Source organism: Balaenoptera ricei, chromosome 6 (assembly GCF_028023285.1).
Source record: "Balaenoptera ricei isolate mBalRic1 chromosome 6, mBalRic1.hap2, whole genome shotgun sequence".
In the NCBI taxonomy this organism is placed as follows: domain Eukaryota; kingdom Metazoa; phylum Chordata; class Mammalia; order Artiodactyla; family Balaenopteridae; genus Balaenoptera; species Balaenoptera ricei.
Genome location: NC_082644.1, coordinates 54,587,946 through 54,613,253, shown reverse-complemented (window position 1 = coordinate 54,613,253; position 25,308 = coordinate 54,587,946). Strand labels below are relative to the sequence as shown.

Genomic DNA, 25,308 nt, shown 5'->3' with positions numbered 1-25,308 from the left:
TCTTCTTTATCCATTCCTCTGTCAATAGACATTTAGGTTGCTTCCAGGTCTTGGCTATTGTAAATAGTGCTGCAATGAACACTGGGGTGCATGTATCTTTTCCAACTATGGTTTTCTCCAGATATATGGCCAGGAGTGGGACTGCAGGATCATATGGTAGCTGTATTTTTAGTTTTTTAAGGAACCTCCATACCGTTCTCCATAGTGACTGCATCAGTTTACATTCCCACTGACAGTTGTAGGAGGATTCTTCTTTCTCCACTCTCTCCAGTATTTATTATCTGTAGACTTTTCGATGATGGCCTTTCTGACCAGTGTGAGGTGATACCTCATTGTAGTTTTGATTTGCATTTCTCTAATAATTAGTGATGTTGAGCATCCTTTCATGTGCCTTTTGGTCATCTGTGTATCTTCTTTGGAGAAATATCTATTTAGATCTTCTGTCCATTTTTTGATTGGGTTGTTTTTTTGATATTGAGCTGTATGAGCTGTTTGTATATTTTGGAGATTAATCCCTTGTCAGTTGCATCACTTGCAAATATTTTCTCCCGTTCTGTAGGTTGCCTTTTCGTTTTGTTTATGGTTTCCTTTGCTATGCAAATGCTTTTTTTTTTTTTTTAATTTTTATTTATTCATTTATTTATTTATTCATTCATTCATGGCTGTGTTAGGTCTTCGTTTCTGTGCGAGGGCTTTCTCTAGTTGCGGCAAGTGGGGGCCACTCTTCATCGCGGTGCGCGGGCCTCTCACTATCGCGGCCTCTCTTGTTGCGGAGCACAAGCTCCAGACGCGCAGGCTCAGTAATTGTGGCTCACGGGCCTAGTTGCTCCGCGGCATGTGGGATCTTCCCAGACCAGGGCTCGAACCCATGTCCCCTGCATTGACAGGCAGATTCTCAACCACTGCGCCACCAGGGAAGCCCGCAAATGCTTTTAAGTTTAACTAGGTCCCATTTGTTTTTGTTTTTATTTCCATTACTCTAGGTGGTGTATCCAAAAAGATATTGCTGTGATTTATGTCAAAGAATGTTCTGCCTATGTTTTCCTCTAGCAGTTTTATAGTATCCAGTTTTACATTTAGGTCTTTAATCCATTTTGAGTTTATTTTGTGTGTGTGGTGTTAGAGAATGTTCTAATTTCATTCTTTGACATGTAGCTGTCCAGTTTTCCCAGCACAACTTATTGAAGAGACTGTCTTTTCTCCATTGTATAGTCTTGCCTCCTTTGTCATAGATTAATTGACCATAGATGCGTGGGTTTATTTCTGGGCTTTCTATCCTGTTCCATTGATCTATATTTCTGTTTTTCTGCCAGTACCATACTGTTTTGATTACTGTAGCTTTGTAGTATAGTCTGAAGTCAGGGAGCCTGATTCCTCTATTGGATGCTGAATTTTTAATTGAATTATTTTTATAATTCACATAACATTATATTAGTTTTAGGAGTACAACATAATGATTTGGTATTTGTATATATTTCAAAATGATCACCACAATAAGTCTAATTAATATCCTTCACTCTACAGTTACTAAAAACATTTTTTCTTCTGATGAGAACTTTTAAGATCTATTTAACTTCCAAATATGCAATACTGTATTATTAACTATAGTCATCATGCTGTATATTACATCTCCATGACTTACTTATTTTATAACTTGAAGCTTGTACCTTTTGATCCCCTTCACTATTTTACCCACCCCCTGACTATGACAACCACCAATTTGTTCTCTGTATCTATTTTTTTGGTTTTGTTTAGATTCCACATATAAATGAGACCATATGGTATTTGTCTTTCTCTGGCGTATTGTACTTAGCATGATGTCCTCAGGTCCATTAATGTTGCCACAAATGGCAAGATTTTATTTTTTTTTATTGCTGATTAATATTCCTGTGTGTGTATACACACACGTCACTTATATATGTATACGTGTCTGTTTTTATGCAAAACTATACTGTGATTACTATAATTTTGTATCACTAGTATAGTTTGAAGTCAATGATGCCTCCAGTGTTTTTTTTCCCTAAAGATTGCTTTGACTATTTGGGGTCTTTTGTGATTCCATACAAATTTTAGGATTTTTATTCTATTTCTGTGAAAAATGCCATTGGAATTTTGATAGGGATTGTAGTGAATTGGTAGATTGCTTTGAGTAGTATGGACATTGTAACAATATTGATTCTTTTAATCTATGAGCATGGAATATCTTTCCATTTATTTTTGTCATCCTCAATTTCTTTCATTAATGTCTTCAGTTTATAGGTATTTCATCTCCTTCATTAAATTTATTCCTGGGTATTTTATTCTTTTTGGTGTAATTTTAAATGGGATTGTTTTCTTAATTTCCCTTTCTGAGAGTTTGTTATTAATGTATAGAAATGCAATTGATTTTTGTATGTTGATTTTGTATTCTGCAACTTTACTGAATTTGTTTATTAGTTCTAACAGTTTTTTTGGTGGCGTCTTTAGGATTGTCTATAAATAGTATCGTGTCATCTGCAAATAGTGACAGTTTTACTTCTTCCCTTCCAATCTGGATGCCTTTTTTTTTTTTTTCCTTGCCTATTTGCTCTTGCAAAGACAATATTATGTTGAATAAAAGTGGCAAGAGTGGGCATCCTTGTCTTGTTCCTGATCTTAGGGGAAAAGCTTTCAGCTTTGCACTTTTGAGTATGATGTTAGTTGTGGACTTGTCATATATGACCTTTATTATGTTAAGGTACATTCTGTCTACATACACTTTGTTGAGAGTTTTTATCATAAACAGATGTTGAATTTTGTCAAATGCTTTTTCTCCACCTATTCAGATGATCAAATGATTTTTATCCTTCATTTTGTTAATGTGGTATATCACATATTGATTGCTTTGTGGATACTGAACTGTCATTGCATTCCTGGAACAAATCTCATTTTATCATGGTCTTTGATCCTTTTAGTGTATTGTTGAATTTGGTTTGCTAATATTTTATTGAGGATTTTTGCATGTATGCTCATCAGGGATATTGGCCTGTAATTTTCTTTTTTGTGTCACCCTTGTCTGGTTTTTAGTTTCAGGGTAATGCTGGCCTCATAAAATGAGTTTGCAAGAGTTCTCTCCTCTTGTATTTTTTGGAGGAGTTTGAGAAGAATTGATATTAATTCTTCTTTGAATGCTTGGTAGAATTCACAAGTGAAGCTGTCTGGTCCTGGACTTTTGCTTGTTGGGTGGTTTTTGATTACTGACTCAATCTCCTTACTTGTATTGGTCTGTTCAGATTTTCTATTTCATCGTGATTCAGTCTGGGTAGGTTGTATGTTTCTAGGTATTTATCCATGTCTTCTAGGTTGTCTAATTTGTTGGCATATAATTGTTCAGAGTAGTCCCTATGATACTTATATTTCTGTGGTATCAGTTGTTATAGCTCCTCTTTCATTTCTGATTTTATTTGAGTCCTCTGTATCTTTTGCTTGGTGAGTCCAGCTAAGACTTATAAATTTTGTTTATCTTTTCAAAGAACCAGCTCTTTGTTTCATTGATCTTTTCTATTGGCTTTTTAGTCTCTACTTCTGCTCTAAAATTTAAAATTTGTTATTGTTCTCCCTTCTACTAATTTTGACCTTCATTTATTCTTCTTTTTTCTATTTCCTTGAGGTGTAAAGTTAGGTTGTTTGAGACTTTTCTTGTTTCTTGAGGTAGGCATTTATCACTGTGAACTTCCCTCTTAGAACTGTTTTTGCTGTACCCCACAAGTTTTGGTATGTAATATTCCCATTTTCATTTGTCTCAAAATATTTTATTTCTCTTTTGACCCATTGAATGTTCAGTAGCATGTTGTTTAATTTCCACATATTTGCAAATTTTCCACTTTTCTTCTTGAAATTGATTTCTAGTTTCATACTATTGAGGTCAGAAATGATTATTTATATCATTTCAATCTTACATTTATTAAGATTTGTTTTTTGGCCTGTCATATGATCTATCCTAGGAAGCGTTCCATGTGCACTTGAGAAGACTGTGTGTTCTGTTGCTGTTAGATGGAATAGTCTATATATATCTGTTAAATTCATCTGGTCTAACATATTGTTTAAAGCTGATGTTTCTTTATTGATTCTCTGTCTGGATGATCTATCCATTGATATAAGTGGGGTATTAAAGCCCCCTGCTATTTTTATATTGCTGTCTATTTCTCCTCTTAGGTCTGTTAATATTTGACTTTATATATTTAGGTGCTCCTATGTTGGGAGCATAAATATTTACAAATGTTATATCCTCTTGTGGATTGACCCCTTTATCATTATGCAGTTCCCTTCTTTGTCTCTTATACCAGAAAAATTAGACTTTTAAACAAAGACTGTCATAAATATAGCTACCCCCAGTTTCTTTTGCGCTCCATTTGCATGAAATATCTTTTTATATATCTTTTATCCCTTCATTTTCACTTTGTGTGTTCTTACGTTTGAAGGGAGTCTCTTGTAGGAAGCATATACATGGGTCTTGTTTTTATCTATGCATTCAGCTACTCTGTCTTTTGAATTGCGAATTTAGTCCATTTACCTTTAAAGATATATTGGTATGTATGTACTTAATGCTTTCTGGCTGTTTTGTAGTCCTCTCTGTTCCTTTCTTCTGCTCCTGCTTTCTTCCTTTGTGGTTTGATGACTTTCTTAAGTGGTATACTTATATTCCTTTTTTTTTATTTTTTGTGATTATATTTTTGCTTTGTGGTTACTATGAGGCTTATATATTATAGAGTATATCCCTAACAGTCTATTTTAAATGGATAAAAACTTGTTTGTTGTAAACTTAAACCCTTCTAAAGCTTAACATTTTTACTCTTACCCCTTCCCCATGTTTTATGATTTTGATGTCACATTTTATATCTTTTTATCTTGTGTATCCTTAAAGAATTATTGTAATCATAGTTATTTTTACCACGTTTGTCTTCTTACCTTCATACTAGCTTTATAAGTGATTAATCCACTACATGTTCTGTATATTTACCTTTCTATTGAGGTTTATGTTTTCTTGTTACTAATTATTGCCCTTTCTTTTCAGCTTAAATAAGCCCCTTTAACATTTCTTGTAAGGCTGGTTCAGTAGTGATGAACTCCCTTGCCTTCTGCTTATCTGGAAAACTCTTTCTCTCTCCAATTCTTTTTTTTTTTTTTCTGGTGATGCTTTATTATTTTTTTTTAATTCTTGAATTTGATTTTATTTACTTTTTTATACAGTAGATTCTTATTTGTCATCAATTTTAAACACATCAGTGTATACATGTCAATCCCAATTGCCCAATTCATCACACCACCATCCCCACCCCGCCGTGGCATTCCCCCCTTGGTGTCCATACGTTTGTTCTCTACATCTGTGTCTCAACTGCTGCCCTGCAAACCGGTTCATACGTACCATTTTTCTAGGTTGCACATACATGCGTTAATATACGATATTTGTTTTTCTCTTTCTGACTTACTTCACACTGTATGACAGTCTCTAGATCCATCCATGTCTCAACAAATGACTCAATTTCGTTCCTTTTTATGGCTGAGTAATATTCCATTGTATATATGTACCACATCTTCTTTATCCATTCATCTGTCGATGGGCATTTAGGTTGCTCTCATGACCTAGCTATTGTAAATAGTGCTGCAATGAACATTGGGGTGCATGTGTCTTTTTGAGTTATGGTTTTCTCTGGGTATATGCCCAGTAGTGGGATTGCTGGATCACATGGTAATTCTATTTTTAGTTTTTTAAGGAACCTCCATACTGTTCTCCATAGTGGCTGTATCAATTTACATTCCCACCAACAGTGCAAGAGGGTTCCCTTTTCCCCACACCCTCTCCAGCATTTGTTGTTTGTAGATTTTCTGATGAAGCCCATTCTAACTGGTGTGAGGTGATACCTCATTGTAGTTTTGATTTGCATTTCTCCAATAATTAGTGATGTTGAGCAGCTTTTCATGTGCTTCTTGGCCATCTATGTGTCTTCTTTGGAGAAATGTCTATTCAGGTCTTCTGCCCATTTTTGGATTGGGTTGTTTGTTTCTTTAATATTGAGCTGCGTGAGCTGTTTATATATTTTGGATATTAATCCTTTGTCCATTGATTTGCTTGCAAATATTTTCTCCCATTCTGAGGGTTGTCTTTTCGTCTTGTTTATGGTTTCCTTTGCTGTGCAAAAGCTTTGAAGTTTCATTAGGTCCCATTTGTTTCTTTTTGTTTTTATTTCCATTACTCTAGGAGGGGGATCAAAAAAGATTTTGCTGTGATTTATGTCAAAGAGTGTTCTCCCTATGTTTTCCTCTAAGAGTTTTACAGTGTCCGGTCTTACATTTAGGTCTCTAATCCATTTTGAGTTTATTTTTGTTTTTGGTGTTTGGGAGTTTTCTAATTTCATTCTTTTACATGTAGCTGTCCAGTTTTCCCAGCACCACTTATTGAAGAGACTGTCTTTTCTCCATTGTATATCCTTGCCTCCTTTGTCATACGTTAGTTGACCATAGGTGCATGGGTTTATCTCTGGGCTTTCTATCCTGTTCCATTGATCTATGTTTCTGTTTTTGTGCCAGTACCATATTGTCTTGAATACTGTAGCTTTGTAGTATAGTCTGAAGTCAGGGAGTCTGATTCCTCCAGCTCCGTTTTTTTCCCTCAAGACTGCTTTGGCTATTCGGGGTCTTTTGTGTCTCCATACAAATTTTAAGATTTTTTGTTCTAGTTCCGTAAAAAATGCCATTGGTGATTTGATAGGGGTTGCACTGAATCTGTAGATTGCTTTGGGTAGTAGAGTCATTTTCACAATGTTGATTCTTCCAATCCAAGAACATGGTATATCTCTCCATCTGTTAGTATCATCTTTAATTTCTTTCATCAGTGTCTTATAGTTTTCTGCATACAGGTCTTTTGTCTCCTTAGGTAGGTTTATTCCTAGGTATTTTATTCTTTTTGTTGCAGGGGTAAATGGGAGTGTTTCCTAAATTTCTCTTTCAGATTTTTCGTCGTTAGTGTATAGGAATGCAAGAGATTTCTGTGCATTAACTTTGTATCCTGCAACTTTACCAAATTCCTTGATTAGCTCTAGTAGTTTTCTGGTGGCATTTTTAGGATTCTCTACGTATAGTATCATGTCATCTGCAAACAGTGACAGTTTTACTTCTTCTTTTCCAATTTGTATTCCTTTTATTTTTTTCTTCTCTGACTGCCATGGCTACAACTTCCAAAACTATGTTGAATAATAGTGGTGAGAGTGGACATCCTTGTCTTGTTCCTGACCTTAGAGGAAATGCTTTCAGTTTTTCACCATTGAGAATGATGTTTGCTGTGGGTTTGTCGTATATGGCCTTTATTATGTTGAGGTAAGTTCCCTCTATGCCCACTTTCTGGAGAATTTTTATCAGAAATGGGTGTTGAATTTTGTCAAAAGCTTTTTCTGCATCTATTGAGAAGATCATATGGTTTTTATTCTTCAATTTGTTAATATGGTATATCACATTGATTGATTTGCGTATATTGAAGAATCCTTGCATCCCTGGGATAAATCCCACTTGATCATGGTGTATGATCCTTTTAATGTGTTGTTGGAGTCTGTTTGCTAGTATTCTGTTGAGGATTTTTGCATCTATATTCATCAGTGATACTGGTCTGTAATTTTCTTTTTTTGTAGTACCTTTGTCTGGTTTTGGTATGAGGGTGATGGTGGCCTCATAGAATGAGTTTGGGAGTGTTCCTTCCTCTGCCATTTTTTGGAAGAGTTTGAGAAGGATGGGTGTTAGCTCTTCTCTAAATGTTTGATAGAATTCACCTGTGAAGCCATCTGGGCCTGGACTTTTGTTTGTTGGAAGATTTTTTATCACAGTTTCAATTTCAGTGCTTGTGATTGGCCTGCTCATATTTTCTGTTTCTTCCTGGTTCAGTCTTGGAAGGTTATACCTTTCTAAGAATTTGTCCATTTCTTCCAGGTTGTCCATTTGATTGGCATAGAGTTGCTTGTAGTAGTCTCTTAGGATGCTTTGTATTTCTGCAGTGTCTGTTGTGACTTCTACTTTTTCATTTCTAATTTTATTGATTTGAGTCCTCTCCCTCTTTTTCTTGATGAGTCTGGCTAATGGTTTATCAATTTTGTTTATCTTCTCAAAGAACCAGCTTTTAGTTTTATTGATCTTTGCTATTCTTTTCTTTGTTTCTATTTCATTTATTTCTGCTCTGATCTTTATGATTTCTTTCCTTCTGCTAACTTTGGGTTTTGTTTGTTCTTCTTTCTCTAGTTCCTTTAGGTGTAAGGTTAGATTGTTTATTTGAGATTTTTCTTATTTCTTGAGATAGGCTTGTATAGCTATAATCTTCCCTCTTAGAACTGCTTTTGCTGCATCCCATAGGTTTTGGATCGTCGTGTTTTCATTGTCATTTGTCTCTAGGTATTTTTTGATTTCTTCTTTGATTTCTTCAGTGATCTCTTGGTTATTTAGTAACGTATTGTTTAGCGTCCATGTGTTTGTGTTTTTTACGGTTTTTTCCCTGTAATTCATTTCTAATCTCATAGCATTGTGGTCAGAAAAGATGCTTGATATGATTTCAATTTTCTCAAATTTACTGAGGCTTGATTTGTGACCAAGATGTGATCTATCCTGGAGAATGTTCCGTGTGCACTTGAGAAGAAAGTGTAATCTGCTGTTTTTGGAGGGAATGTCCTATAAATATCCATTAAATCTATCTGGTGTATTGTGTCATTTAAAGCTTCTGTTTCGATATTTATTTTCATTTTGGCTATGATCTGTCCATTGGTGTAAGGGAGGTGTTAAACTCCCCCACTATTACTGTGTTACTGTTGATTTCCTCTTTTATAGCTGTTAGCAGTTGCCTTATGTATTGAGGTGCTCCTATGTTGGGTGCATATATATTTATAATTGTTATATCTTCTTCTTGGATTGATCCCTTGATCATTATGTAGTGTCCTTCCTTGTCTTCTGTAACATTCTTTATTTTAAAGTCTATTTTATCTGATATGAATATAGCTACTCCAGCTTTCTTTTGATTTCCTTTTGCATGGAATATCTTTTTCCATCCCCTCACTTTCAGTCTGTATGTGTCCCTAGGTCTAAAGTGGGTCTCTTGCATACTGCATATATACGGGTCTTGTTTTTGTATCCATTCAGCAAGCCTGTGTCTTTTGATTTGAGCATTTAATCCATTCACGTTTAAGGTAATTATCAATATGTATGTTCCTATGACCATTTTCTTAATTGTTTTGAGTTTGTTTTTGTAGGTCCTTTTCTTCTCTTGTGTTTCCCACTTAGAGAAGTTCCTTTAGCATTTGTTGTAGAGCTGGTTTGGTGGTGCTGAATTCTCTTAGCTTTTGCTTGTCTGTAAAGCTTTTGATTTCTCCATCGAATCTAAATGAGATCCTTGCCAGGTAATCTTGGTTGTAGGTTCTTCCCTTTCTTCACTTTAAGTATATCATGCCACTCCCTTCTGGCTTGTAGAGTTTCTGCTGAGAAATCAGCTGTTAACCTTATGGGAGTTCCCTTGTATGTTATTTGTCATTTTTCCCTTGCTGCTTTCAATAATTTTTCTTTGCCTTTAATTTTTGCCAATTTGATTACTATGTGTCTCGACGTGTTTCTCCTTGGGTTTATCCTGTATGGGACCTTCTGTGCTTCCTGGACTTGGGTGGCTATTTCCTTTCCCCTGTTAGGGAAGTTTTTGACTATAATCTCTTCAAATATTTTCTCTGGTCCTTTCTCTCTCTCTTCTCCTTCTGGGACCCCTATAATGTGAATGTTGTTGCGTTTAATGTTGCCCCAGAGGTCTCTTAGGCTGTCTTCATTTCTTTTCATTCTTTTTTCTTTATTCTGTTCCACAGCAGTGAATTCCACCATTCTGTCTTCCAGGTCACTTATCCGTTCTTCTGCCTCAGTTATTCTGCTATTGATTCCTTCTAGTGTAGTTTTCATTTCAGTTATTGTATTGTTCATCTCTGTTTGTTTGTTCTTTAATTCTTCTAGGTCTTTGTTAAACATTTCTTGCCTCTTCTCGATCTTCGCCTCCATTCTTTTTCCGAGGTCCTGGATCATCTTCACTCTCATTATTCTGATTTCTTTTTCTGGAAGGTTGCCTATCTCCACTTCATTTAGTTGTTTTTCTGGGGTTTTATCTTGTTCCTTCATCTGGTACATAGCCCTCTGCCTTTTCATCTTGTCTATCTTTCTGTGAGTGTGTTTTTTGTTCCACAGGCTGCAGGATTGTAGTTCTTCTTGCTTCTGCTGTCTGTCCTCTGATGGATGAGGCTATCTAAGAGGCTTGTGTAAGTTTCCTGATGGGAAGGACTGGTGGTGGGTAGAGCTGACTGTTGCTCTGGTGGGCAGAACTCAGTAAAACTTTAATCTGCTTGACTGCTGATGGGTGGGGCTGGGTTCCCTCCCTGTTGGTTGTTTGGCCTGAGGCAACCCAACACTGGAGCCTACCTGGGCTCCTTGCTGGGGCCAATGACAGAGTCCGGGAGGGCTCACGCCAAGGAGCACCCCCCCAGAACCTCTGCCGCCAGTGTCCTCATCCCCACGGTGAGGCCCATCCACACCCCACCTCCGCAGGAGACCCTCCAACACTAGCAGGTAGGTCTGGCTCAGTCTCCCCTGTGGTCACTGCTGCTTTCCCTGGGTCCCGATGTGCACACTACTTTGTGTGTGCCCTCCAAGAGTGGAGTCTCTGTTTCCCCCAGTCCTGTTGAAGTCCTGCAGTCAAATCCCACTAGACTTCAAAGTCTGATTCTCTAGGAATTCCTCCTCCTGTCTCCGGACCCCCAGGTTGGGCAGCCTGACGTGGGGCTCAGAACCTTCACTCCAGTGGGTGGACTTCTGTGGTATAAGTGTTCTCCAGTCTGTAAGTCACCCAACCAGCAGTTATGGGATTTGATTTTACTGTGATTGCGCCCCTCCTACCGTCTCATTGTGCCTTCTCCTTTGTCTTTGGATGTGGGGTACCCTTTCTGGTGAGCTCCAGTGTCCTCCTGTCAGTGATTGTCCAGCAGCTAGCCGTGACTCTGGTGTTCTCACAAGAGGGAGTGAGAGAACGTCCTTCTACTCTGCCATCTTGGTTCCTTCCTCTGGTGATGCTTTAAACAGTGTCAGTACAAAGATACTCTCCCCAAGTATTTTTATTTCCAGGAGGTGTTTCCTGTCTTGGCTGCAAAGCACTGTACCATGCAGGCCTATGCTGAGTACCACCAGTCTATCCTTTTTCCGTCCTTTGTGCTTAGTCTAGTTTCATTTGCTCGTAGGGTACCACATGTGGAGGTACTGCACTGGGCACTTCACACAAGAGTTCCTAGTGTGAAACGACTGCACCAGCACCTCAGCTTAGACGCTGCTGATGACTCTGTGTCTCTCTCTCCAATTCCGAATGATAACTTCTCTGGGTAGAGTATTTTTGATTGGAAGTTTCTTTCTTTCAGCACTTTGAAGATACTGTGCCACTCCCTTCTAGGCTACCAATCCTGCTAAAAAATCTGCTGTAGTCTTATGGGCGTTCCCTTGTACCTAACAAGTTGTTTTTCTCTTGCTGCTTTTGAGAGTCTCTCCTTGTCTTTAACTTTTGACGTTTTAATTATGTGTTTAATTATAATGTCTCTTTTGGGTTTATTTTATTTGGAACACTCTGGGCTTCCTGGAACTGGATGTCCATTTTCTTTCCCAGAGTAGGGAAGTTTTCAGCCATTGTTTCTTGAAATAAGTTTTCTGCTCCTTTCTATCTTCTTTTTCTGTGACCCCTATGATCTGAATGTTAGCGTGTCTGATGTTGTCCCACAGCTCCTTAAGCTATCTTCACTCGGTTTTATTCTTTTTTTTTTGGCTGGGGGGCCAGGAGGCTGCTCTAATTGGGTGAGTTCCACTGCCTTGTCTTTGAGTTGACTGATGCTTTCTTCTGCTTCATCTAGTCTGCTGTTGAACATCCCTAGTGTATTTTTCAGTTCAGTAATTGTATTCTTCAGCTCTGTGACTTCTGTGGTACTTTATTATATTTTCTATCTCTTTGTTGAATTTTTCATTGTGTTCATCCATTCTTCTCCCTAGTTTTATGAGCATCTTTATGACCATTACTTTGAACTCTTTTTCAGGTAAACACCTTAGCTCTATTTCATTGAGGTCTCCCCCGCCCCCCACCACACACTGAGGTTTTATCTTGTTCTTTCATTTGGAACATATTTCTGTTTCTTCATTTTGCTTAACTCTTTGTGTTGGTTTCCATACTGTAGATGAAACCACCACCTCTCCCAGTCTTGAAAGAGTGGCCTCATGTAGGAGGTAAACATTGTCTTTCAACCCTGTCCCAGCTCTTTGTCATCTCTCAAACCTTTGTGCTTGTCCCAGCAGCCTATTATATTTTTAATAGCTCACACTGACCAGGTGATCAGTAGTATTCCTAGGATGGCAGCTGCACATACCAGAGGTCTAGATGAGTGTATAAGCTCTTTCCTAAGAGATACTGGAGCAATGCAGAGGAAGAGTGCAAAGACAGCATCCACAGCCTGCATTCCTTGAGAGTAGTTTTGTAGTCCAACAGATGTGTGCCAAACCTGAAGCCTGCCCCTCAGGCCATAGCTCCAGTACAAATAAAGAGGATTCCTCCACAGAAAGGCTGGGGGATGTTCCTTAGTCTGCTGTCTGCACAGTACCCTAGGGGTGGCAGCCTTCCAAGAACCAGCTATCTGATTGCCACAGTCCCGTGGGACACAGAATTCAAGTTCCCCTGATCACCTGAGCCAGGCAATCAAGGGGCATCCCTGGAGTGGCAGCTGCAAAAACTAGTGCACCAGACATAAAAACCAGGGCACCAGCTGCATGTAAAGCTCCCCTCCAGGAAACATGTGCTCGGGAGCACAGCAGAGGGAGAGTGCAAAGTTAGTGCCTACCCTCTGAGGTCTCTAGAAAGGATTACAGTCAGTCCCTAGATGCATGTTTAATTAGAAGTCGGCCTCTCAGACTGCAGCCATGATGACTGGCTAATAAGACTCCTTCACAGATATACCAGGGTTCTGGCTCTGTTGCCTCTTGCTGAGCCCCAGGTGTGATGATAGCTGTTTAAGAACACTTTTCTCCATTGGTTATAGTCCTGTAGGACCCACAAGCATAAGCCCCACTGGCTGTCAAGAGTCAGGCTATGTAGTGGTGTCCCCTGGCAGCAGACAGGGGTATGGGCTCCTTTACTTTAAGTCTGGGTATGATCAGCTGTCTCTGAGCTGGGTCCTGGGATGTAAGCTATAAGCCCCATTGGTTTTCCAAGTTACATTTTTGGGGGGCTCATCTCTCAGATAACAGGTCCCAAAAGTTAAGGTGCCCAATGTGGAGTTTGAACCCTTTGCTCCTTGGGGAGAAGCTCCAGGTTTTGAGTTTTCTCCCAATTGTTGGTCACCTCACTGGGGGCAGGGTTTATGTCCCAGTCCCTCCTACTTGCTTTGATGTGGTTTTCTTCTTGTTTGCCTAATGTGTGGTTGTCCTTCAGGCACCCTTTAGGATTTTTTAGGAAGAAATTGTTCCATATGTAGATGCAGACTCAGTGTATCTGTGGGAGGAGGTGATTCAGGATTTTCCTGTATCACCGTCTTAAACTGGAACCCCAAATCTTGTGTTTATTGACATTTTTTACCAAGAGGCTCCAGGTTTCATCAGATGCTTAAAGAACCTGGAAGGTTACCAACCACTGAAGGAGAAGGATTTAAGGTAAAAGCAGTCCTCTTAGGTTAGGCAAATATGTCCAAAGCCAGTTACTGCTCCTCCTGCTACAGCCAAGTATACCAAAGTCTTGCCAACCACATCTTTTTGTCTGACCAGGTGATGCTAGAAGGTGTGAACTGAGAAGATAAAAGAGTAAGGCTCTGAAGGATCCAGCGTGACAAGGTTGTTCACAAACACACAAAGGGTAGGGAAAATGTAAAAATGCCCCCTTGACACCGACAACTGGAAGTCCTTTTCTTTAAATTATTGTGATAAAATATACATAACAATTTAACATTTTAACTATTTTAAGTGTACAATTCAGTGGCATTAAGTACATTCATATTGTTGTACTATCACCACTATCCATCTTTAAAACTTTTTCATCATCCCAAACTAAACTTTGTACCCATTAAACAATGATTCCCCATTATCCCTTTCTCCCCGTCCCTGGTAACCACTATTCTACTTGGTTTCTATGAATTTGACTACACTAGGTAAGTGGAATCATACAGTATTTGTCCCTTTGTATCTGGCTTCTGTCACTTTAATGTTTTCAAGATTCATCCATGTTGTAGCATGTATCAGAATTTCATTCCTTTTTAAGGCTGTTAGTTGTGGGTTTTTCATATATGGTCTTTATTATTTTGAGGTAGCAGTAGTTTCTTTCTACTCCTAGTTTTTTTAGTGTTTTTATCATGAAAGGGTGTTGAATTTTGTCAAGTGCTTTTTCTGCATCCGTTGAGATGGTCATGTGTTTTTCCCTTCATTATGCTAATGTGGTATATTACAGTGATTAATTTTCATATGTTGAAACATCCTTACATTCCAAAACTAAATCCTACCTCTTCCTGGTGTTTATTCCTTTCATTATGCTGCTAAATTTGGTTTGCTAGTATTTTGTTCAGGATTTCATCATCAATAATCAGAAGAGATATTATTCTTTAGTTTTCATTTCTTATAGCAGCTTTGTCTGGCTTTGGTATCAGGGTATTGCTGGCCTCACAGAATGAGTTACAGAGTGTTAGTGTTCCCTCCCCTTCAAATTTCAGGAAGAGTTTGAGAAGAATTGGTATAAATTATTTTCTTAAATATTGGGTAGAATTCACCAGTGAGGCTTTCTGGTACAGGGCTTTTCTTTGTTGGGAGGTCTTTGATTACTGATTCAATCTCCTTACCACTCATAGGTCTAGTCATATTTTTATTTCTTCATGATTCAGTCTTAGTGGGTTGTATGTTTCTAGGAAATTGTCCATTACATCTAGGTTATCCAATTTATTGGTGTACAGTTGTTCATAGTACTCTCATTTAATATTTTTTTTAATTTCTATAAAATCAGTAGTAACGTTGACACTTTCATTTCAGATTTTAATAATTTGAGTGCTCTATTTTGTTCATAGTCAATGTAGCTAAAGTTGTCTATTTTGTAGATCTTTAGGGAGAACTAATTTTTGGTTTCCCTGATTTTCTCTACTGTTTCTCTATTCCTTATCTCCACTCTTATCATTTCCTTTCTTCTACTAGCTTTGGGTTTAGTTTGCCCTTCTTATTTCAGTCCCTTAAGGGCTAAAGTTAGGTACTTTACTTTGAGATCTTTCTTTTTAATTTTTTATTTTATATTGGAGTATAGTTGATTTACAATGTTGTGTTAGTTTCAGGTATACAGAAAGTGATTCAGTTATACATATACCCATTCTTTTTCACATTCTTTTCCCATAGGTTATTACAGAATATTGAGTAGAGTTCCCTGTGCTATACAGAAGGTCCTTGCTGGTTATCTATTTTAAATATAGAAGTGTGTACATGTCAATCCCAAACTCCCAATCTATCCCTCCCCCACCCCACCCTTCCCCCCTGGTAACCATAGGTTCGTTTTCTAAGTCTGTGAGTCTGTTTCTGTTTAGTAAATAAGTTCATTTGTATCATTTTTAAAGATTCCTCATATAATCAATATCATATGATATTTGTCTTTCTCTGATTTACTTCACTTAGTATGATAATCTCCAGGTCCATCCATGTTGCTGCAAATGACATTATTTCTTTCTTTTTAATGTCTGAATAATATTCCATTGTATGTATGTACCATGTCTTCTTTATCCGTTCCTCTGTTGATGGACACTTAGGTTGCTTCCATGTCTTGGTTATTGTAAGTAGTGCTGCAATGAATATTGGGGTGCGTGTATGTTTTTGAATTACCGTTTTCTCCAGATATATGCCCAGGAGTGGGATTGCAGGATAACGTGGTAGTGCTATTTTTAGTTTTTTAAGAAACCCGCATACTGTTCTCTATAGTGCTTGTACCAATTTACATTCCCACCAACAGTGTAGGAGGGTTCCCTTTTCTCCACACCCTCTCCAGCATTTACTGTTTCTATACTTTTTGATGATGGCCATTCTGCTGGTGTGAGGTGATATCTCATTGTAGTTTTGATTTGCATTTCTCTAATAATTAGTGATGTTGAGCATCCTTTCATGTGCCTTTTGGCCATCTGTATGCCTTCTTTGGAGAAATGTCTAATTAGGTCTTCTGCCCATTGTTTGATTGGGTTGTTTGTTTTTTTTAATATTGAGCCCCATGATCTGTTTGTGTGGTTTGGAGATTAATCCCTGTGGGTTGCATTGTTTGCAAATATTTTCTCCCATTCTGTGGGTTCTCTTTTCATTTTGTTTATGGTTTCCTTTGCTGTACAAAAGTTTTTGAGTTTAACTAGGTCCCACTTGTTTATTTTTGTTTTTATTTTGATTACTCCTCTAGGAGACAGATAGAAAAAGATACTGCTGTGATTTATGTCAGACTGTTCTGCCTGTGTTTTCCTCTAAGGGTTTTATGGTGTCTGGTCTTACATTTAAGTCTTTCAGTTTATTTTTGTGTATAGTGTTTGTTAGAGAATCTTCTAATTTCATTCTTTTACATGTAGCTGTCCAGTTTTCCCAGCACAACTTATTGAAGAGACTGTCTTTTCTACATCGTCTAGTCTTGCCTCCTTTGTTGTAGATTAATTGACCATAGATGCGTGGGTTTATTTCTGGGCTTTCTTTCCTGTTCCGTGATCTGTATTTCTGTTTTTGTGCCAGTACCATACTGTTTCAATGACTAACTTTCTGGTATGATCTGAAGACGGGAAGCCTGATTCCTCCAGCTCCGTTTTTCTTTCTGAAGATTGCTTTGCCCATTTGGGGTCTTTTGTGTCTCCATACAAATTTTAAGATTTTTTGTTCTAGTTCTGTGAAAAATGCCATTGGTAATTTGATAGGGATTGCACTGAATCTGTAGATTGCCTTGGGTAGTATAGTCATTTTGCCAATGTTGATTCTTCCAATCCAAGAACACGGTATATCCTTCCAACTGTGTTATCTTTGATTTCCTTCATCAGCATCTTACAGTTTTCAGAGTACTGGTCTTTGGTCTCCTTAGGTAGGTTTATTCCTAAGTAAGTATTTTATTCTTTTTGATGAGATGGTAAATGGGATTGTTTCCTTATTTCTCATTCTGATCTTTCATTGTTAGTGTATAGGAATGCAAGAGATTTCTGTGTATGAATTTTGTATCCTGCAACTTTACCAAATTCATTGATAAGCTCCAATAGTTTTCTGGTAGCATCTTTAGGATTTTCTATATGTAGTATCATGTCATCTGCAAATAGTGGCAATTTTACTTCTTCTTTTCCCATTTGGATTCCTTTTATTTCTTTTTCTTCTCTGATTGCCACAGCTAGGACTTCAAGATTATGTTGAATTAAAGTGGCAAGACAGGACATCCTTGTCTTCTTCCTGATCTTACAGGAAATGCTTTCAGTTTTTGACCATTGAGTATGGTGTTAGCTGTGGGTTTGTCATATGTGGTCTTTATTATGTTGAGGTAGGTTCCCTCCATGCCCACTTTCTGGAGAGTTTTAATCATAAATGGGTATTGAATTTTATCAAAAGCTTTTTTTGCATCTATTGAGATGATCATATGGTTTTTTTATTCTTCAGTTTGTTGATGTGGTGTATCACACTGATTGATTTGCGGATATTGAAAAAATCCTTGCGTCCCTGGGATAAATGTCACTTGATCACAGTGTATGATCCTTTTAATGTATTGTTGGATTCAGATTGCTAGTATTTTGGTGAGGTTTTTTGCATCTATGTTCATCAGTGATATCGGCCTGTAATTTTCTTTCTTTTGTGGTATCTTTGTCTCGTTTTGGTATCCTGGTGATGGTGACCTCATAGAATGAGTGTGGGAGTATTCCTTCCTCTGCGATTTTTTGGAATAATTTCAGAAGGACAGGTATTAACTCTTCTCTAAATGTTTGATAGAATTCGCCTGTGAAGCAGTCTGGTCTTGGACTTTGGTTTGGTGGAAGTTTTTTAATCACCGTTTCAATTTCAGCACTTGTGATTGCTCTGATCATCTTTTCTATTTCTTCCTGGTTCAGTCTCAGAAAGTTGTGCTTTTCTAAGAATTTGTCCATTTCTTTCAGGTTGTCCATTTTATTGGCATATAGTTGCTTGTAGTAGTCTCTTATGATCCTTTGGATTTCTGTGGTGTCCGTTGTAGCTTCTCCTTTTTCATTTCTAATTTTATTGATTTGAGCCCTCTTCCTCTTTTTCTTGATGCATCTGGCTAAAGGTTTATCAATCAATTTTGTTTATCTTCTCAAAGAACCAGCTTTTAGTTTCATTGATCTTTTCTATTGTTTTGTCATCTCTATTTCATTCATTTCTGCTCTGATCTTTATGACTTCTTTCCTTCTACTAACTTTGGGTGTTGTTTGTTCTTCTTTCTCCAGTTGCTTTAGGTGTAAGGTTAGGTTGTTTATATGAGATTTTTCTTGTTTCCTGAGGTAGGATTGTATTGCTGTAAAATTCCCTCTTAGAACTGCTTTTGCCACATCCCATAGGTTTTGGATCGTCAGGGGTTTTTTTTGTTGTCATTTGTCTCTAGGTATTTTTTGATTTCCTCTTTGATTTCTTCAGTGATCCATTGGTTGTTTAGTAGCATATCGTTTAGCCTCCATGTGTTTGTGTTTGTTTGTTTTTTTCTGTAATTGATTTCTAATCTCATAGCATTGTTTCAAAAAAGATGCTTGATATGATTTCAATTTTCTTAAATTGATCACAAACATGTGATCAAGTTTATAGCAATACAATATACAAGGAAATAATGTCATTTGCAGCAATATTACTCAAACATTAAAAAGAAGGAAATAATGTCATTTGCAGCATTAAAAAGCAGTAATGTCATTTGCAGCAATGTCATTTGGAGATTATCATACCACATCAAGTAAATCAGAGAAAGACAAATATCATATGATATTGATTATATGAGGAATCTTTAAAAATGATACAAATGAACTTATTTACTAAACAGGAACAGACTCACAGACTTAGAAAACGAACCTATGGTTACCAGGGGGGAAGGGTGGGGTGGGGGAGGGATAGATTTGGGAGTTTGGGATTGACACGTACACACTGCTATATTTAAAATAGATAACCAACAAGGACCTTCTGTATAGCACAGGGAACTCTACTCAGTATTCTGTAATAACCTATGAGAAAAGAATGTGAAAAAGAATGGGTATATGTATAACTGAATCACTTTCTGTATACCTGAAACTAACACAACATTGTAAATCAACTATACTCCAATATAAAATAATTTTTTTTAATTAAACAATTTAAAAATAGATAAGAAAGACCTACTGTATAGCACAGGGAACTATATTCAGTATCTTGTAATAACCTATAATGGAAAAGAAAGAATATGAAAAATTATATATATACATATATGAATCACTTTGCTGTATACCAGAAACACAACATTGTAAGTCAACTATACTTCAATTTCTAAAATACTTCAAAAATAATAAAGTGAGTCTCTTGTAGATAGATTGCCAATCTATGCCTTTTGATTGGAGAGGCTTGTTTTTTCCATTTACATTTAAAGTAATTACTGATAAGGAAGGACTTACTTTTCCCACTGTTATTTGTCCTAGGCATCTTATAGCTTCCCCCACTCATTACCTTCATTACTGCCTTCTTTAGTGTTTAGCTGATGTTTTGGTTTTTGTGGTTTTTTTGAGTATAGTCTGTAGGTATTTAATGTGTGGTTGCTCTTGGAATTACATATAACATTCTAAAGGTATAACAATCTAGCTTTAGTTTATAGCAACTTAACTTCAACCACACACACAAACTCTATTCCTATAGAGCTCTGTCCCCTTTCCTGTATGTTAATAATATAAAAGTTACATCTTTATACATTGCATACCCACTTACAGATATATAATTATTTTTAATGCATTTTGTCATTTAAATCCTATAGAAAATAAAAAGTGGAGTTACATACCAAAAGTATGATACCAATTTTTATATTTGCTCATGTATTTACATTTGCTGGCGATCTTTATATCTTCATATGGCTTGGAGTTACTGTCTTGCATCCTTTCATTTTAACCTGAGGGTCTCTCATGTTTCTTATAGTCAGGTATAGTGGTAATGAACTCCCTCTCATCTTAAGTTCACCCTCATTTCTGAATGACAGTTTCTCTGGATATAGAATTCTAGGTACATAGTTTAGTTTTGTTTTGTTTTCAGCACTTTAAAGATATAATTCTACTACCACCTTTTGGCCTGCAAGGGTTCTGCTGAGAAATCATCTGCTAATCTGTTTGAGGATCCCTTGTACCTGATGAGTCTATCTTGTTGATTTCAAGATTCTTTGTGTTTATTTGTAAGACAATTTCCTTATATTGTGTCTCAGTGTGGTTCCCTTTGAGTTTATTTTATGTGGAATTTGTTGAGCTTTTTGAATTTTTAGATTTGTATCTTTCATCAAATTTGGGAAATGTTTGGCAATTAATTATATCTTCAAATGATCTCACTGCCCCTTTCTCTCTCCCTCCTTCTGGGACTCCTACATGTGTATATGTTGGTCCCATTGTCTTTTCTTTCAGCTCATTAGACTCAATAATTTCAATTGTCCTGTTTTCAGGTTTGCTAATTGTTTCTTCTGTGTACTCAAACCTGCTAGTGAAATTTTCAATTCAGATACTGTATTTTTTAGCTCAAAAATTTGTTTAGTTTCTTTTTATAATTAATAACTCTTTGTTAATATCAGTTTTTCTGATTTCCTTTAGTTCTTTATTCATGTTTTTCTTTAGATCTTTTCACATGTTTATGATGGTTGTTTTAAAGTCTTTGTTTAATACATTTGATGCCCTGCTTCTTTAGGGCTGGTTCTGCCACTTCACTTTCCTCCTTGCATGGGCCATGATTTCCTGTTTCTTTGAAGTGCTTATGATTTATCCTTGGAAATTGGGCATTGAAAAAAACAGACATCTCTCCCAGTCTTTGAATATACTTTCTCTGTGCCTGTGCACACCTTCACTGCTTAACTGGGTGTTCTCTGAACCTCGGGATCAGCCTGAGATGAAAGCTTAAGGTCTTCTCAGATCTTTCCTGAGCATATGTCTTGCCTGGGCCTGCTTGTGACTTTCAGAAATCCCCTTTATATATGGCTGCTTTTGAATGTCTTAATTTCCAAGATGGTCTCACCCCAGGTTGTCCCCAGGGCCTTAGGTGGTCTATTGCATGTCTCCATCTGTAATCTCCTGCCCCAAGTGTCTGTAGTCCCCTTGCAGCTTTCACAAGTAGTGGCTGCCACTTGATACCTGAGTTAGATGAGACCAGTCCTTCAGGTAGCCCTCTGACAGACAGGATAGAACATTACACACTGCAAATAGGATCTTCTCTGCTCCCTACAGATGGTGGGAGGAAAATGGGCTACTGCTGCCTCTAGACCAAAACTGCCATGCTATATACCCTGAGAAAAACCATAATTCAAAAAGATACATGTACCACAGTGTTCACTGCAGCACTATTTACGATAGCCAGGACATGGAAGCAACCTAAATGTCCATCAACAGATGACTGACTGGATAAAGATGATGTGGCACATATATACAATGGAATATTACTCAGCCATAAAAAAGAACGAAATTGAGTTATTTGTAGTAAGGTGGATGGACCTAGAGTCTGTCATGCAAAGTCAGTCAGAAACAGAAAAACAAATACTGTATGCTACCACATATATATGGAATCTAGAAAAATGGTACTGATGAACCTAGGGGCAGGAATAAAGACACAGACAGAGAACACGGCAGGGTGGTGGGGGGGGGGGCGCGGAGGGGAAGCTAGGACAAAATGAGAGAGTAGCATTGACATATATACACTAACAAATGTAAAATAGCTAGTGGGAAGCTGCTACATACCACAGGAGGATCAGCTCGATGCTTTGTGATGACCTAGAGGGGTGGGAGGGAGGGGATATGGGGACATATGTATGCATATGGCTGATTCACTCTGTTGTATAGCAGAAACTAACACAACATTGTAAAGCAATTATAAAGATGGGGGGAAAAAACTGCCATGCTGGGGAAGGATGAGGGAAAACACCACAAATTTTCTTACTGTTTTGAAGGTAAGATTTTTCTTTATTGGGCACTTGCTAGGTTGCTGTAGACCTTTGACTTTTTCAGAATTCCTATAAGATTAGTTCAGCCAGTTTCCAGTTGCTTTTTGATGTTTCTGTGTGTGAATGAGGACTTAGAGCTACCTAGTCTGCCATTTTGCTGATGTCTTTTGACCACAATTGGGAATTCTTGAAGGAGTGATATGTCTCCAGGAGCCCTATTTCTTCCACTCTCATTTGTTTCTCTACTCATTGCTGGTTTGACTTCAGTGCCAACTGCCACACTGAAACTGCCCCTCACAGGGTCACCGGTGCAGCCTATAAGTCAAGTTCCACTGGGTACTGCCAGTTCTTACTCTATCTTGTTTGTTCTTTTTGACACATTTTGATACTACTGACCCTTTTTCCTTTCTGGAAACTCCTTTGTTGGTCTCTGTGAATACATTTTCTAAGTTCTTTTTTTTCTCCTTTCCTGCAGTTTAATTCCTTTTTTTTCTCCTCTTCCTACAGTGTCCCCCAGGGTTCTGCCCTAAGCCTTTTCATCTCATGCTTTCCCTCCCCTTGGGTTATACTACCTATGACTCCTAGCCACCACTGGTCTACTGATGACTTTCAAATGGATAGTGTTTAGCACAGCTCTCTTTTAAGTCACAGATCTATATATCCACCTGCTTAATGAACATATATATTTGGATATTTCACAAACATCTCATACAAAACATCTTCAAAACAAATTCTTATCTTTATGTTCAGTCCATAAACCTGAGACTCATCTTAGCCCTCCCTGTCAAGGCACCACTGAAGCCATGTGAATCATACTTTCATAGAATCTTCTCTCCATTTCTATTGCCCAGTGCCTTCATTTTGATCAGCAAAATTTGTTACCTAGATTACTTTCTCCAGTCTATTCACTTTCCAATTCATTACTGTACTGCTGACAGAATAATCTTTTTAAAGAGTAACTCTGATCGTGACACTCCCACTTAAAAACCTTTCTAGGTGCCTCCCCTCCCCCACCCCAACAAAGTGGCATTCATAAGAAAATCCAAACTCCTCAGACAGACAGCATACAATATTTCTCATGATCTGGCACACGTTTTACAGCCACATTTATAATTCTACCTCTCGTATAATTCTCCTGCAAACATTCCAGGGCTGTTTTTGCCATCATTCTTTCACATACGCTTTTATGGAACACATTCCCTACCCAAGACAGGTGCCTAATAAATGTATGTTGGATTAAAAGAAGAAAGTTGAATTATTACATGAAGCCAGGTTGTTAGAACTGAGAAGGTGGTCTTAGTTCTACTTAGACTAAAACCAGCATGGTTTTCAAAGACTTCAAAGAGGTAGGAAGATGAAGGAATAGGTCTTTGAATGACACTCTTCCAAAAGGATTTTCTTGTCAGAAACTACTATCATCATTTTCATTCTTACAGGAGTGGAATATGGAGGTTTGGTGGGCATCTATAGTTTGAATCACATCCCAACAATATATCACCAATGCAAAAATGTTAAAAGGGGGGCTTCCCTGGTGGTGCAGTGGTTAAGAATCCGCCTGCCAATGCAGGGGACACAGGTTCCAGCCCTGGTCCGGGAAGATCCCAATGCAGGGGGCACAGGTTCCAGCCCTGGTCTGGAAAGATCCCACATGCCGCGGAGCAGCTAAGCCCGTGCGCCACAACTACTGAGCCTGCGCTCTAGAGCCCACAAGCCACAACTACTGAGCCCGCATGCCTAGAGCCCATGCTCCACAATGAGAAGCCACCACCATGAGAAGCCTGTGCGCCACAATGAAGAGTAGCCCCCGCTCGCCACAACTAGAGAAAGCCCACGCACAGCAACGAAGACCCAACGCAGCCAAAAATAAAATAAATTTATAAAAAATTATATTAAAAGGATTTTGAGCTCAAGCAGTTCCCTGTAATTTGTAATGCCTCAAGCCTTGCTACTCTTTAAAGTGTGGTCCATGGACCAATAACATTGGCATTACCTGAGAGCTTTTAGAAATTCAGCATGGATGAATTAAGATGGCTGAACAGAGTGAGAAATTCAACAAAGTGATGATAGAAAATATTAAAAAGTACCAAATAGAAGTCACAGAGCTGAAGAACACATTAACTGAAAATTGTTAAGGTGTTCAACAACAGACTACATGAAGCAAACAAAGGCTCAGTGAATTAGAAGTCAGGGCAGTGAAACTCACCTAATCAGAGAAGGAAAAAAAGTGATGATGCTAGATTAAAGGGCTTGCATTATATAGGTCCCAGAAGGAAAAGAAAGTGAGAAAGGGGCAGAAATCCTGTTTGAAGAAATACTGAAAGATTCCCTAACCTGGGGAAGGAACTAGACACCCAGCTCCAGGAAGCCCATAGGGTTCCAAATAAGATGAACACAAAGAGATCATAAATAATCCCACATATATAAGGTCAAAAAGAATGAAATCTTGCCATTTGCGACAACATGAATGGACCTCAAGGGCATTACGCTAAGTTAGATAAGCCATACAGAGAGAGACAAATACCATATGATCTCTCTTATATGTGGAATATATTTTTTTTAAAAAAAGCAAGCTCATAGATACAGAGAACAGATCGGTGTTGCCAGAGGTGGGGGTTGGGTGTGGGAATAATGGGTGAAGGGCTCAAAGACTAAAAAAATAAATAAAATGTTACACAAAACAGGATTTCTGCTTATAATTTTAAGGGTCAACAGCTCCCCTGTGGACCCCTAGGACTCCAGATACTTCCAAGTTAAGAGCCCTTGTTCTAAAGTGACCCTCCAAGGGATGTCTGTCCCTTTACCCTACTCAAATAGCAGATGTTTTGTATTTTACAGACACCATCATTGGTGGCGGTTTTTGCCATGATAGTCCGGCTCTGCCAACCCTGGGGAGAGCTTAACCATCTCCATGAGCGTGGACTAACTATACACACCTAAGTCTACTTTTCTTCAGCCACCCTTGGTTTATCCTGGAGAAAATGAAACCAAAGAAAGGAAAGAAATCATGGACTTGGTTACTTGGATGAATTTAGCAAGAAAACAATAAACCAAATTACCCTCTGGACTGAAGGAGGGAAGGGGGGCTTATTGAGAGGTGTTCAACTCTAAAGCTTACCACCACATTCCTAGTACATTATGCCAAGATTAACCTTCCATACGGTTAC

At 37.9% G+C, this 25,308-nt stretch overlaps 1 protein-coding gene and 1 long non-coding RNA gene across 4 annotated transcripts in view; one reads left to right on the top strand and one right to left on the bottom strand.

Annotated features, from left to right (window-relative positions):
* LOC132367047 (uncharacterized) overlaps positions 1 to 25,308 on the bottom strand; it is a 57,815-nt gene that overhangs the window by 11,938 nt on the left and 20,569 nt on the right. The window lies entirely within an intron of this gene.
* ADAMTSL1 (ADAMTS like 1) overlaps positions 1 to 25,308 on the top strand; it is a 755,395-nt gene that overhangs the window by 726,361 nt on the left and 3,726 nt on the right. The window lies entirely within an intron of this gene.